This window comes from Protopterus annectens, chromosome 9.part0 (genome assembly GCF_019279795.1).
Source record: "Protopterus annectens isolate FY-2018-M chromosome 9.part0, PAN1.0, whole genome shotgun sequence".
NCBI classification, from domain to species: domain Eukaryota; kingdom Metazoa; phylum Chordata; order Ceratodontiformes; family Protopteridae; genus Protopterus; species Protopterus annectens.
This window is the reverse complement of record NC_056743.1, coordinates 404,680,736-404,697,956: the sequence shown is the minus strand read 5'-3', so window position 1 is coordinate 404,697,956 and position 17,221 is coordinate 404,680,736.

Below are 17,221 nucleotides of genomic sequence, written 5' to 3'. Positions count from 1 at the left end.
TTTTTTTTTTTTTTCTTAAAAAAAGAATGTAATTCATTTTAAACTTTGTATTATTTCTATTCTTTTCTTCTTGCAGTCCTAAAAGTTGTTGGCTAGGTTTCTTTGAGGAAACATTCACTTTGCATTCATTGACTGAATTGGAATTAGAAGGACTTAATTAGTTGGAGGAGCTTAGAAACACTTTTCCTGTTTAAGGTATTCAATTATATTCCTCTTCAGCTACAACAGCTATGAGTTTAAAACTGGTGTTTGACTGCATTACTTTTTGGGTGTTATATATCTAAGGTATGGCTGTTTCCATTAATTTTTGATTCTCATCTTATTATATCACAGTATGTGTTATTTTAAGCTTATTTTATTGCAAAGGTTTCTTCCTTGAAGTCTTAAAACGTATTAGCCAGGGCCAGTTAGGAAAAATTCCAGTTGCATTTATTTACTTAATAGGAGTTAGATCTAGCAAATTACTTGGTGGAGCTGAGAAACAATTTTATTCCTAAATGTTTATCCACATACCTCTGCAGATCTAGTACATCTGGGGTGTAGACTATTGCTTGACTGCAACAATTTTTTTACATTTTCTACATTTAAAGTTTTCGGTGTTTATATTATTTTTTATTCTGGTCTTATTAAAATACAGTTTGTTGTATTTCAAACTTTTTTATTCGAATATTTTTCTTCTTGAACTCAAAGTTGTTAGCTAGGGTGATTTGATGATAAAAATTCCTTTAAATTTATTTATTGATTGAATTAAAATTTAGTCTAGCTAATTATTGGAAACAGCTGCGAAAGTGTTTTCTTATTTATGGCATTCAGCTACTTTCCATTCTTTTTCGATATTGTTCTTATTAAACTATATTTTTTCTGTTTTAAACTTTGTATTGCAAATTGTTTCTATTCTTGAAATCTTAAAAGATGTTGGCTAGGATCAGTTAGTAAACATTCCTTTTGTATTCATTGAATAAGTGCTATATGTAGCTAATTAGTGGGAGTCACTGAAAATCAGTTTTCGTATTTAAGGTATTCACTTATATTCCTTATCAGATATAACAGCTCTGAGTTTAAAGCCACAGTTTCACTTACTTTTATTTTTGGATTACCTAAATTCAACAGCTGACTATTTCCAGTACTTTTTTATTTTTCTCTTATCATATTAGAGGTTGTTGTATTTTAATCTTTTTTATTGCATAGGTTTTTTTTCCTTAACACGTTAAAACTTGTTAGCTAGGAGCATTTAGAAGACATTCCTTTTGCTTTCATTTATTGAATAGGAATTACATCTAGCTGATTATTAGAAGAGCCTGAGAAACATTTTTATTTAAGGTAATTACTTACATTCCTCTGCAGTTATAACAGCTCTGACTTCAAAACTAATGCTTGAGTATATAGATTTTTAGATTTTCAAACTTTTGGTTTGAATATCTGAATAACTTTTTGATTTCGGTCTTATTATGTTACAGTTCATTGTACTTTAGATCTTGTTTTATTACAAAAGTTTTATCTTCATATTTTAATAGTAAATCACTAGTGCCATTTAGGAACATTATTTTGGCATACACTGAATTGAGAAGAACTAGATATTGCAAATTAGTGGTAGGAGCTGTGAGACAAATTTTTTATTTAAGGTATTCACCTACATTCCTTTTCACCTGTAAAAGATCTGTAGTTGAAAATGTTGTTTGCCTCGATTTTATTTATTTATTTGTTTATTTATTTATCTATTTATTTTGCTTTTCTACAATTAAGGTTTGGATATTGATTACTTTTTGATGTTTGTCTTATATTACAGTTTATTACACTTTAAATTTTGTTTTATTATTATTCTTTTTTTTTCTAGAAGTCTTAAAAGTTGACTAGGGTCAGTTAAGGAAACATTCCTTTTGCTTTCATTGATTGAATAGGAATGCAAATGAGCTAATTTGTCAGAGCAGCTGAGAAACAGTTTTCTTATTTAAGGTATTCACATATATTCTTCTTCAGCTATAACAGCTATGAGACTCCTGTTTGCATTACTTTTTGATCTTTAGACACTTAAGGTCTGGACATTTTCATTTATTTTTATTATGGTCTTACTACTGTATCACATGTTGTATTTTAAGATTTTATTTTATTGCAAATGCTTCTTCTTTGAACTCTTAAAATGTATTGACTAGGGACAGTTAGGAAAACTTCCATTTGCATTCATTAACTGAATGGGAATTCAATCTAGCAAATTAGTGGAAGAAGCCAAGAAACGTTTTTCTTTTTGAAAATATTTACCTGCATTCCTCTTCAGCTGTAGTAGCTATGAGTTTAAAACTATTGTATGACTGCACTAATTTTAGCATTTTCTACATTTAAAGCTTGGGTATTTATATTATTATTTTTATTTTTATCTTATTATATCAGTGTTTTTATTATTTTCAAATGTTTTTATTCAAAAGGTTTTTATCTTGAACTTTTAGAAGTTGTTAGCTATGCTCAGTTAGGAAACATTCCTTTTGTAGTTTTAATTGAATTAGCACTACCTAATTAGAGAGAGAAGCTGAGAAATGGTTTCTTATTTAAGGTACTCAGCTACATTCTTCTTCATCTACAAGAGCTTGGGGTTTAAAATTGTTTAACTGCATTGGTTTTTGCATTTTCTGATTTTAACATTTAGATATTTGCATTACTTTTTGATTTTCGTCTTGCTATATTACACTTTCCTGTATTTAAACTTTAACTGCAATGGGTTTCTCCATAAAGTATTAGTGGGTCTTGGATAGGGTCAGTTAGGAAACATTCCTTCTACATTCACTGAATTAATAGGAATTAGATGTAGCTACTTAATGGGACTATCTGAGAAACAGTTGTCTTATTTTAGATATTCAATTACATTCTTCTTCAGCTGTAAAAGCTCTGAGTTTAACGCTGCTGTTTGACTGCACAACTTTTTGGATTTTATATATTTAAAGTCCGGATATTGCCATTAATTTTTCATTATGGTCTTATTATATCACAGCTTGTTGTATTTTAAGCTTTCTTTTATTGCAAATGTTTCTTCCTTGAAGTCTTAAAACGTATTGGTGAGGATAAGTTAGGAAAATTCTTTTTGCTTTCATTTACTTAATGGGAGTTAGATCTGGCAAATTACTGGGTTCAGCTGAGAAACGTTTTCTTCTTGACATGTTTACCCACATTCATGTACTGATATAACACCTTTGTGTTGAAGATTATTGCTTGACTGCATTGAGTTTTACATTTTCTACATTTAAGATGTTCTGTATTTTATTTTTTATTTGGTCTTATTACATTACAGTTTCTTGTATTCAAAACGTTTTTATTCCATTTTTTTTGTTGCTGAACTCTTAAAAGTTGTAAGCTAGGTCATTTGATGAAATATTTCCTTTTAAATTCATTGACTGAATAAAAATTCAGTCTAGCTAATTATTAGAAACAGCTAAAAAAGAGTTTTCTTATTTATGCCATTTACCTACATTCCTCTTCAGTAAAAAAAGCTGATTTTAACACTACTTTGTTAATGCATATTTTGTCTTTGTTTTGGTATTCCACATTTAAGAGTTAGATGTTTTCATTCTTTTTTGTATTTGTTCTTATGAAACTACATTTTTTCTATGTTAAATTTTGTTGTATTTCAAATGTTTTCTATTCTTGAAATCTTAAAAGATGATGGCTAGGGTCAGTTAGTAAACATGCCTTTTGCATTAATTTTATAAGTGTTATATCTAGCTAATTAGTGGGAGTAGCTGAAAAATGGTTTTCATATTTAACCTATTCACTTATATTCCTCTTCAACTATAACAGCTCTTACTTTAACGCTACAATTCACAGCTTTTATTTTGGACTACCTAAATTCAGGAGATGACTATTTCCATTACTTTTTAATTTTAGTCTTATCATATTTAAGCTTGTTGTATTTTAATCCTTTTTTATCGCAGTGTTTTTTCCCTTGATATTTTAATGCTGGTTGGCTGGGACCAGTTAGGAAACATTCCTTTTGCTTTCATTTACTGAATAGGAATTAGATCTAGCTAATTATTGGAAGGGCCAAAGGTAATCACCGACATTTCTCTGCTACTATAACAGCTCTGAGTTAAAAAAAAATGTTTGAGTATATAGATTTTTTGATTTTCAAAATTTTGGTTTGAATATCTGGATTACTTTTTGATTTTTGTCTTATTATATTATAGTTCACTGTAGTTTAGATTTTGTTTTATTACAGTTTTTTTGATTTTTGTCTTATTATATTATAGTTCACTGTAGTTTAGATTTTGTTTTATTACAAATGCTTATTTCTTTGTTTCTTAATAGTTAATCACTAGTATAATTTAGGAAACATTTCTTCGGCGTTCACTGAATTAAGAGGAAGTAGATATTGATAATTAGTGAGAGGAGCTGTGAAACAGTTTTCTTATTTAAGGTATTCACCTACATTCCTCTTCACCTCTGAAAGATCTGTGTTTAAAATGCTGTTTGCCTTATTTTTTTTATTTTCTGCAATTAAGGTTTGCTTTCATTTATTAAATAGGAATTAGATCTAGCAAATTATTGGAAGGGCCAAAGGTAATCACCTACATTTCTCTACTGTTATACCTGCTCTGAGTTCAAAAAAATGTTTTGAGTATATAGATATTTTGATGTTCAAAATTTTGGTTTGAATATCTGGATTACTTTTTGATTTTTGTCTTATTATATTACAGTGTATGACTGTTTACATTTTGTTTTTATAACTATTACTTTTTTATAGAAGTCTTAAAAGGTGTTGGCTAGGGTCAGTTAGCAAACATACATTTTGGATTAATTTTATAAATGTTATAGCTACCTAATTAGTGGCAGTAGCTGAAAATTATTTTTTGTATTTAGCTTATTCCCTTATATTCCTCTTCAGCTATAACAGCTCTGAGTTTAAACTACGGGTTCACTGCTTTTATTTTGGACTACCTAAATTCAAGAGATTACTATTTCCCCTACTTTTTAATTTTGGTCTTAGCATATTAGAGCTTGTTGTATTTTAATCCTTTTTTATTGCAATGTTTTTCCCTTCACATTTTAATGCTTGTTGTCTGGGACCATTTAGGAAACATTCCTTTTGCTTTCATTTATTGAATATGAATTAGATATAGCTAATTATTGGAAGGGCCTGAGAAACATTTTTTGTTTAAGGTAATCACAGAGTTTGCTTTATTACAAAAGTTTTTTTCTTCTTGTCTTAATACTTAATCACTAGTGTAATCTAGGAAACATTTATGTGGCATTCACTGAATTAAGAGGAAGTAGATATTGCTAATTAGTGGGAGGAGCTGTGAAAAAGATTTCTTATTTAAGGTATTTACCTACATTCCTCTGTTCCTCTGAAGGATCTGTGTTTAAAATGTTGTTTGCCTTAATTTGTTATTTTTTTTCCAATTAAGGTTTGGACATTGTTTACTTCTCAGTCTTTGTCTTATTATATTACAGTTTATGACAGTTTAAAATTTGTTTTATTAGTATTACTTTTTGTGTAGAAGTCTTAAAAGGGTTTGGCTAGTGTCAGTAAACATACTTTTTGGATTAATTTTATAAGTGTTATATCTAGCTAAATAGTGGGAGTAGCTGAAAATTATTTTTTGTATTTAACCTATTCACTTATAGTCCTCCAGTAAATAGTAAAACAAAAATAATAAGGTGCCGGAGCGAACAAAGGTTGCAAATATATAGGAACATCCAATGTAAAGTCAAAACGATATCATCCACAACAAATAAATTTATTTGAGAACAGGAACAGTGGTAAGCGCTTTCACCTGATAGGGCTTCCTCTGGCCATAAACAAATATTCACAGCTGTTCATCATTATAAAGAAAAAAAGGCACCAAAGTAAAAGTAAATGATACATTCTAACTATTAAAGTGACAGCTGCCTTTAAAACAAAGTGTAAAATACAAATACATGATTAAAATATTGATACATGCAAGTATATAACAATATATGTGAACATATAAGAACATAATACTATAAATCTTTAAAATGTCTCCTATGCCTATAAGAACATAGTGACATACTGGATACATAAATGTAATCTCGTGCAACTGTAAATAACCCTAACTACATAAATGTAACAATGGTTGGGGTTACTGTAACAAATCTGTAAATGACATGTATTGGAAACTAGTTCTAGCCCCCAAAAAAACAATCCATAAGGCCCAAGTATACCATTACAGAGTACAAAAGTAACTTACTGGACTACTATCTGAGCCCTCTGGACTTAAGAAAGGGCTTCAGTGGTGTTTTGTCATTTAAACCTGGGAGAGCATCCACCCTCATCCTAATGATCTACTTCGCTTCTTGTGTCTCAGTCGGATTTCTTATATCCTCTCCTCTGGGATTGATGGTTACCACTTCCGTGACCCTAAAACTAAACTCATGTGTATCATCAGCACAGTGGACATGTTTGGATAGGGCATTGACCATAGATCCAATCCTAATCTGATAAAGATGTTCCCTTATCCTGTCCCTAAGCTTCCTACTACATGTTCTGACATACAATTGGCAGACACCTTGAATTTATACCTAGTTCCACTTATGGGATGTACAAAGATAGAGGTGGAATCAATATAACTGCAAAAATTGCATTGGTTGCAGGGAAATGTCCCTGACTGATCATAATCACTTTTCCTATGCCTGGAGTGACACAGTAACTTTTTTAAATCATGTTTCTTCTTATATACAAACTGCGGTACATCCCCTATTACTTCTTTGATATCAGGATCTACTGTCAACACCTCCCAATGCATTCTGATCACATCCTTGATGTTCCCCACATCCTGGGTATAAAATAGGGGTATTCGAATCTTACTAGCTCGATCAGGTTCAGTTGGAGACTCATGCTGATCACTCTCAGTCATGGCTCCAACTGAATCTGAAAAATAGGGGGTAGCTCTGCCAACTCTTAAAGTTGAAAGGTCAGACATTCCTTTCTCTATGTCATCATTCATATAAGCTCTTGCCCTAAATCTATTACATAGGTCATTAAGTGCAATGTCAAATCCTTCATCTGAGGGATTATACCGTGAGACCCTCATGACTTGACCCTTCACAATGTTCCTAAATATATACCCCGGATGCATGTTGTGCCTGTGTAGAAGGGCATTCCAGTGACAAGATTTCCTATATACCCCTGTGTTCAATAAACCATTCCCCAGCCTCTCTATATAAATATCAAGGAATGATATGCATTTATCAGAGAATTTGTGACTGAACTTTAAATAAGGAGACAACCCATTGACCTTATCAATAAATAGGACCAGTTCCTCTACCATGCCTCTCCAAATAAGGAAGAAGTCATCCACAAAGCATCTGTAAAAAAGGACATTAAGGGAGAACTCATCCAGTTTAAACAAATGTTCCAACTCCCATGCAGCCATAAATAGGTTGGCATAGCTATTGGTACATGAAGTTCCCATAGCCACACCATCCCTCTGTAAATAACTTTGTGAAACAAAACAAAATATGTTATTTTCTAGCACAGCCTCCAAACTTTTTTTTATAGAAGTCTTAAAAGGTGTTGGATAGGGTCAGTTAGTAAACATACATTTTGGATTCATTTTATAAGTGTTATACCTAGCTAATTAGTGGGAGAAGCTGAAAATAGTTTTTTGTATTTAGCCTATTCACTTATATTCCTCTTCAGCTATAACATCTCTGAGTTTAAAGCTACAGGTTCACTGCTTTTATTTTGGACTACCTAAATTCAAGAGATGACTATTTCCCCTACTTTTTAATTTTGGTCTTATCATATTAGAGCTTGTTGTATTTTAATCCTTTTTTATTGCAATGTTTTCCCTTGACATTTTAATGCTTGCTGTCTGGGACCATTTAGGAAACATTTTGCTTTCAGTTGTTGAATATGAATTTGATCTAGCTAATTATTAGAGGGGGCTGAGAAACATTTTTTTACTTAAGGTAATCACCTACATTCTTCTGCTGCTATAATACCTCTGAGTTCAATGTTTTTAGATTTTCAAAATTTTGGTTTAAATATCTGGGTTTCTTTTTGATTTTGCTCTTATTATATTACAGCTCATTGTACTTTAGATTTTGTTTTATTACAAACGTTTTTTCTTCATGTCATAATACTTAATCACTAGTGAAAACTAGGAAACATTTCTTTGACATTCACTGAATTAAGAGGAAGTAGATATTGCTAATTAGTGGGAGGAGCTATAAAACAGATTTCTTATTTAAAGTATTCACCTACATTCCTCTGCACCTCTGAAGGATCTGTGTTTAAAATACTGTTTGCCTTAATTTTTATTTTTTTTTCCAGTTAAGGTTTGGATATTGTTTACTTCTCAATTTTGTCTTATTATATTACAGTTTATGACAGTTTAAAATTTGTTTTATTAGTATTACTTTTTTTGTAGAAGTCTTAAAAGGTATTGGTTAGTGTCAGTAAACACACCTTTCGGATTAATTCTATAAGTGTTATATCTAGCTAAATAGTGGGAGTAGCTGAAATTGTTTTTTGTATTTAACCTATTCACTTATATTCCTATTCAGCGATAACAGATTGGAGTCTAAAGCTACAGTTTCACTGCTTTTGTTTTGGAATTATTTAAATTCAAGAAATAATTATTTCCACTACTTTTTAATTTTGGTCTTATGATATTAGAGCTTCTTGTATTTTAATCTTTTTTTATTGCAAATTTTTTTCCCTTGACATTTTAATGCTTGTTGCCTTGGACCAGATAGGACACATTCCTTTTGCTTTCATTTATTGAATAGGGATTAGATCTAGCTAATTATTGGAAGGGCCTGAGAAACATTTTTTTTTATTTAAGGTAATCACCTACATTCCTCTACTGCTATAACACATCTGAGTTCAAAATCAATGTTTGAGTATACAGATTTTTAGTTTTTCAAAAATTTGGTTTGAATGTCTGGATTACTTTTTGATTTTAGTCTTATATTGAAGTTCATTGTACTTTAGATTTTGTATTATTACAATTTTTTTCTTCATGTGTTAATGGTTAATCACTAATGAAAATTAGGAAACATTTCTTTGGCAGTCACTGAATTAAGAAGTAGATATTGCTGATTAGTGGGAGGAGCTGTGAACCAGATTTCTTATTTAAGGTATTCACCTACATTCCTCTTCACCTCTGAAAGATCTGTGTTTAAAATGCTGCTTGCCTTCATTTTTTTTTATTTTCTGCAGTTAAGGTTTGGATATTGTTTACTTTTTAATTTTTGTCTTATTATATTACAGTGTATGACAGTTTACATTTTCTTTTTATTAGTATTACTTTTTTGTAGAAGTCTTAAAAGCTGTTAGCTAGGGTTAGTTAGTAAACATACATTTTGGATTACTTTTATACATGTTATATCTAGCTAATTAGTGGGAGTAGCTGAAAATAGTTTTTTTGTATTTAACCTATTCACTTATATTCCTCGTCAACTAAAACAGCTCTGAGTTTAAAGCTACAGTTTTACTCCTTTTATTTTGGAGTATTTAAATTCAAGTATTTAAATTCAAGAAATGACTGTTTACAGTACTTTTTAATGTTTGTCTTATCATGTTAGAGCTTATTGTATTTTAATCCTTTTTTTGTTGTAAAGTTTTCTTACCTTGCCATTTTAATGTTTGTTGCCTTGGACCAGATAGGAAACATTCCTTTTGCTTTCATTTATTGAATAGGAATTAGATCTAGTTAATTATTTGAAGGGCTTGGGTAACAGTTTTTTTTTTAATTTAAGGTAATCACCTACATTCCTCTGCTGCTATAACACCTCTGAGTTCAAAACCAATGTTTGAGTAGATAGATTTTTAGATTTTCAAAATTTTGGTCTGAATATCTGGATTACTTTTAGTATTGCGCATTTAAGATTTAGATGTTTCCATTCTTTTTGATTTTGTTCTTATTAAACTACAGTTTTTTTTTATTTTAAACTTTGTTGTATTGCAAATGCTTTGTATTCTTGAAGTCTTAAAATATGTCGGCTAGGGTCAGTTAGTAAACATTCCTTTTGCATTAATTGACTAAGTGTTATGTCTAGCTAATTAGTCAGAGTAGCTGAAAATCCGTTTTCGTATTTATTCTATTCACTTATATTCCTCTTCAGCTGTAACAGCTCTGCATTTAAAGGCACAGTTTCACTGCTTTTATTTTTGGATTATCTAACTTCAAGAGTTGACAATTTCCAGTACGTTTTTTAATTTTTGTTTTATCATATTAGAGGTTGTTGTATTTTAATCTATTTTATTGCAAACATGTTTTTTCCTTGACATTTTAAAGCTTGTTGGCTAGGACCAGTTCAGAAACATTCCTTTTTCTTTCATGTATCGACTAAGAATTAGATCTAGCTAATTATTGCAAGGGCCTGAGAAAAATTTTTTTTACTTAGTGTAATCACTTACATTCCTCTGCAGCTGTAACATCTCTGACTTCAAAACTGATGTTTGAATATATAGATTTGTTTCAGTATCTTAATTACTTTTTGATTTTGGTCTTACTATATTACTGTTAATAGTACATCAGATTTTGTTTTATTACAAAAATGTTTTCTTCATGTCTTAATACATAATCACTAGTGTCATTTAGGAAACATTCCTTTGGCATTCACTAAAATAAGAGGAATTAGATATTGCTAATTAGTGGGAGAAGCTGTAAGACCAATTTCTTATTTAAGGAATTCAGCTACATTCCACTTCACCTCTAAAAGACATGAGTTTAAAAATGCTCATTACCTTGATTTTGTTTTTCATTTTCTATAGTTAAGATTTGTCTATTGATTACTTTTTGATTTTGTCTTATATTACAGTTTATGACAATTTAAATTGTATTAGTATTGCTTTTTTTCTAGAAGCCAAAAATTTTCATGTCTTAATAGTTAATCACTAGTATCATGTAGAAAATATTCCTTTGGCATTCACTGAATTAAGAGGAATTAGATATTGCTAATTAGTTGAAGGAGCTGTGAGACAAATTTCTTATTAAGGTATTCAGCTACATTCCTCTTCACCTCTAAAAGATCTGAGTCTAAAAATGCTGTTTGCCTTGATTTTTTTTTTCATTGTCTACAATTAAGGTTTTGGTATTGATTACGTTTTGATTTTTGTTTTATATTAAAGGATATTACACTTGTTTTATTAGTATTCTTTTTTTCTAGATGTCTTAAAAGTTGCGGCTACAGTCAGTTAACAAAACATTAATCTTGCTTTCATTGATTGAATAGGAATGTGAATGAGTTAATTTGTCAGAGCAGCTGAGAAACAGGTTTCTTACTTAAGGTATTCATTTATATTTATCTTCAGCTGTAGCAGCTATGAGACTCCTGTTTGTATTACTTTTTGATTTTTTCGACTCTTAAGGTCTGGACATTTTCATTTATTTTTTATTCTGGTCTTACTACTGTATCACATGTTCTATTTTAATGTTTCTTTCACTGCAAATGTTTCTTCCTTGAACTCTTAAAATTTATTGACTAAGGACAGCGGGTCTATATTAGAACATCGAAGTTTCACAACTTCGAATGTTCTAATATCGACCACTCCATTCCTGTGGCTTCGCTATGTTCAGCACCGTGGTGGAAAGTTATGGGTCGGGATCAGGTAAGTGTGTGATTGTGTGGACGTGAGGGTTAGGGCACGGGGTAGGTGAGTTAGGGTTAGGGCGCAGGTCAGGTAAGTGTGCGATTATGTGGACGTGAGGTTTAGGGTGGGGTGGGGTAGGTGCGTTAGGGTTAGGGCGCGGGTGAGGTGAGTGTGCGATAGTGATGGACCTTAGGGTTAGGGTTTGGGTTAAGGTAAGTGGATAGCTAGTGGTGTGTGTACAGTTTAGTGTAGGGTTAGATGTAGGATTTTAGGTGTATCTGTGTGGATTGCTGTTTGTTATGTGTGTTTGTGTTGTGTGTATGTGTGTCGGAAAACCACATTTTTTCCCTTGGAAAAAATTCGCTGTTCTGCATGTTCGATGTCAGCGTTCACTGAATAGGGGTCAATATTAGAACATTCGATGTTTTAAAAAGTCGATGTTCTAATATAGACCCAGGACAGCTAGGACAACTTCATTTGCATTTATTGACTGAATGGGAATTCAGTCTAGCAAATTAATGGAAGGAGTTGAGAAACATGTTTCTTTTTTTTTAAATATTTACCTACATTCCTTTTCAGCTGTAGTAGGTCTGAGTTTAAAACTATTGTATGACTGCACTGATTTTTGCATTTTCTACATTTAAAGCCTGGGTATTTATATTTCTTTTTTTATTCTGATTGTATTATATCAGAGTTTCTTTTATTTTTGAACTTTTTTGTTCAAAGGGTTTTTATCTTGAACTTTTAGGAGCTATTGCCTATGCTCAGTTAGGGAACATTCCTTTTGCATTTGTTAATTGAATTAACTAATTCTTCCTAATTAGAAATAGAAGCTGAGAAATAGTTTTCTTATTTAAGGTACTCGGCTACATTCCTCTTCATCTACAAGAGCTCTGAGTTTAAAATTGCTGTTTAACTGCATTGGTTTTTGCATTTTCTACCTTTAACATTTTGATATTTCCATTATGTTTTGATTTTCATCTTGTATATTACACTTTCCTGTATTTTAAAGTTTAACTGCAAAGGATTTTTCCTTGAGGTATTTGAAGGTCTTGGCTATGGTCAGTTATGAGACATTCCTTTTGCATTCATTGAAGTAATAGGAATTAGATCTAGCTAGTTAGTGGGACCATCTGAGAAACAGATGTCTCATTTTAGATATTCACCTACATTCCTCTTCAGGTATAACAGCTCTGTGTTTAAAAATGCTGTTTTACTCCTTAGCTTTTTTTTATTTTATAAAATTAAAGTTTTGATATTAAATAGATTTTGATTTTTGTCTTGCTGTACTACATTGTAATGCATTTTACACTTTGTATTATTTCTTCTTACAGTCCTAAAAGTTGTTGGCTAAGGTTCTTTGAGGAAACATTCATTTTGCATTCATTGATTGAATTGGAATTAGAATGAGCTAATTAGTTTGAGGAGCTATTTAAGGTATTCATTTATATTCTACTTCAGGTACAACAGCTGTCAGTTTAAAACTACAGTTTGACTGCATGACTTTTTGGATTTCATATATTTAAGGGCTGGATGTTTGCATTAATTTTTTAATCTGGTTGTATTATATCACAGTTTGTTTTATTTTAAGCTTTATTTTATTACAAATGTTTCTTCATTAAAGTCTTAAGGTATTGGCGAGGGTCAGTTAGGAAAATTCCCTTTACATTAACTTACTTAATGGGAGTTAAATCTAGCAAATTACTGGGTTTGGCTAAGAAAAGTTTTCTTTTTGACAAGTTTACCCACATTCCTCTACAAATATAGCACCTCTGTGTTGAAGACTATTGTATGACTACATTGAGTTTTTATATTTTCCACATTGAAGATTTTCAGTATTTTATTTGGTCTTATTACATTACAGCTTCTTGTATTTCAAACATTTTTATTCCAGTATTTTTGTTCATGAACTCATAAAAGTTGTTAACTAGGTCAGTTAATGAAATATTTGTTTTTAAATTTATTGATTAAATAAAAAAGTCAGTCTAGCTAATTATTGGAAAGAGCTGAGAAAGAGTTTTCTTATGTGATTTGCTTACATTCCTTGTCAGTAAAAAACAATCTAATTTTAACACTACTTTGTTAATGCATATTTTATCTTTGTTTTGGTATTCCGCATTTAAGATTTAGATGTTTCCATTCCTTTTTAATTTTATTCTTATGAAACTACATTTTTTCTATCTTAAATGATGTTGTATGTCAAATGTTACTGAAATCTTAAAAGGTGTTAGCTATGGTCAGTTAGTAAACATACCTTTTGCATTAATTTTAATTCTAACGTGAATCCATTATATCTAATTAGTGGAAGTAGTTGAAAATTGGTTTTTGTGTTTAACCTATTCACTTATATTCCTCTTCAGCTATAACAGTTCTGAGTTTAGAGCTGCAGTTTTACTGCTTTTATTTTGGCTTATCTAAATTCAAGAAATGACTATTTCTTCTACTTTTTAATTTTGGTCTTGTCATATTAGAGCTTGTTATATTTTAATGCTTTTTTATTGCAAAGTTTTTTTTCCCTTGAGATTTTAATGCTTGTTGCCTGGGACCAGTTAGGAAACATTCCTTTTGCTTTTATTTATTGAATAGGAATTAGATCTAGCTAATTATTGGAAGTGCCTGAGAAACAGTTTTTTTTATTTAATGTAATCACCTACATTCCTCTGCTGCTATAACAGCTCTGAGTTGAAAACCTATGTTTGAGCATATAGATTTTTAGCTTTTTAAAATTTTGGTTTGAATATCTGGATTACTTTTTGATTTTGGTATTATTATATTACAGTTCATTGTACTTTACATTTTGTTTTATTACAAAAGTTTTTTTCTTCATGTCCTAATAGTTAATCACTAGTGTAATTTAGGAAACATTTCTTTGGCATTCACTGAATTAAGAGGAAGTTGATTTCACTAATTATGGGGAGAAGCTAGGAAGCAGATTTCTTATTTAAGGCATTCATCTACATTCCTCTTCACCTTTAAAAGATCTGTGTTTAAAATGCTGTTTGCCTCATTTTTTATTTTCTGCAATTAAGGTTTCGGTATTGATTACTTTTTGATTTTTGTCTTATTATATTACAGTTTATGACAGTTTAAAATTTGTTTTATTAGTATTACTTTTTTTCTAGAAGTCTTAAAATATATTGGTTAGGGTCAGTTAAGGAAACATTCCTTTTGCTTTCATTGAAAAGGAATGTGCATGACCTAATTTGACAGAGCTGCTAAGAAACAGTTTTCTTATTTAAGTTATTCATTTATATTCCTCTTCAGCTATAACAGCTGTGAGACTCCTGTTTGCATTACTTTTTGATTTTTAGACACTTAAGGTCTGAATGTTTACATTTATTTATACCACATGTTCTATTTTAAGGTTTTATTTTATTGCAAAGGCTTCTTTCTTGAACTCTTAAAATTTATTGACTAGGGACAGTTAGCAAAATTTCCATTTGCATTCATTGACTGAGTGGGAATTCAGTCTAGCAAATTATTGAAAGAAGCTGAGAAACGTTTTTCTTTTTTTAAATATTTACCTACATTCCTCTTCTGCTATAGTAGTTCTGAGTTTAAAACTATTGCATGACTGCACTGATTTTTGCATTTTCTACATTTAAAGCTTGGGCATTTATATTACTGTTTTATTTTTATCTTATTATATCAGAGCTTCTTTGTTCAATATGCAGATGACACTACCCTTATCTGCTCTGCACCCAACATCCAACTGCTACAAACCCAACCCCAAGAATCCTTCCTAGAAATAGAAAACTGGCTGTACAATTCTCAACTAATACAAAAACTCCAAAAAACACAACTAATGATATTCCACTGAACAAAGACTATTGACCCCACCTTTTCCATTCTCTCTGCCAATAAGACCCTCATAACGTCTGTCTCCGAGGCCAAACCACTGGGTGTTACAATTGACCACCAACTTAAATACGGTAAACACATATCCCTGTCCATCTCCAAAGTCCACAAAAATATAGGCTCCCTCTATTGCAGCAATACAATTTTAACCACCAAATCCAGAACTGATGTAGCCTATCAACCCTACTCTATGCATCCCCAGTACTTACAAATCTAAATAAAACTGACCTGAACAAACTTTCAACATGTTACTAAAAAATAGCTAAGTTTGCAACCAATGCTAAATCACGCTCTCACCACTGCCAATCCCTACATAAACTACACTGGTTAGAATTTCCAAACTTAGTTCACTATTGCCAACTCAACTTAGTCCATCAAATACTGTACCACCCTGACAAAAGCCCTGGCCTAACAGGCCTACTAAACATCCATAGTACTAACAGGGAACTATGATCCAGTAACAAAGCACTGATACAAGTCATTCCATGTAAAAATATCTCAGGGGAATCTCTATTCCATTATGAAGTCACAAAAATATGTAACACTCTACCCCCACACCTCAGGCTACAAAAGCACACTTCCACATTCAAAAACTCCTTAAATCACACATTTATGAAAACTATATATGTAAATGTATCAACCCTCCCTGAAACCATCTTTTCAAGCCTATTACCCATAGCCAACCCTGTAGAACATGATTCCACTGACCAATATTCTACCTAGGCAGACTTGAACATTTTGTAAATATCTAGTATACTTTTTATTACTATGAAATCAATTGTATGTATTCTGTGCTTACACTCACCGACAAATGTTCTGAGATCAATTTTCTTTTATGTAACAAGTGTCAAACTTTTTAAACTTTTGATAATTTTTTTAAACTATTGTTAAACATTATTCAACTTTGTTAACTACTTTTTTACTTAATTACTCTGTAACTTTCTGGAGCTTTTTTCCCCAGGACTCTACTGAAAAAGGACACCTGTTGTTCAAGTCGCACTATCCTGGTAATCAAACGTTATATAAATAAAGTAAATAAATATTTTTAAAGGTTTTTATGTTGAACTTTTAGAAGCTGTTGGCTATGCTCAGTTAGGAAACATTCCCTTTGCATTTTTAACTGAATAATTAGCACTACCTAATTAGAGAGAGAAGCTGAGAAACAATTTGCTTATTTAAGGTTCTTAGCTACAATTTTTTTCATCTACAAGAGCTCTGATTTTAAAATTTGCATTTAACTGCATTGGTTTTTGCATTTTCTACTTTTAACATTTGGATATTTCCATTACTTTTTTGATTTTTGTCTTGCTATATTACACCTTTCTGTATTTTAAACTTTGTTTAACTGCAAAGGGTTTTTCCATGAAGTATTAGAAGGCCTTGGATAGGGTCAGTTAGAAAACATTCTTTCTGCATTCACTGAGTTAATAGGAATTAGATCTAGCTACTTAGTGGGACCATCTGAGAAACAGTTGTCTTATTTTAGATGTTCACCTACATTCCTCTTCAGCTGTAACAGCTCTGAGTTTAAAATTGCTGTTTGACTGCATAACTTTTTGGAATTTATATATTTATGGTCTGGATGTTTCCATTAATTTTTGGTTCTGGTCTTATTATATCACAGCTTGTTATATTTTGGGCTTTCATTTATTGCAAATGTTTCTTCCTTGAAGTCTTAAAACTTATTGGCGACTGTCAGTTAGGAAAATTTTCCTTTGCATTCTTTTACTTAATGGGAGTTAGATCTAGCAAATTTCTGGGTGCAGCTGAGAAAAGTGGTTCTTCTTAACATGTTTACCCACATTGCTCTGCAGA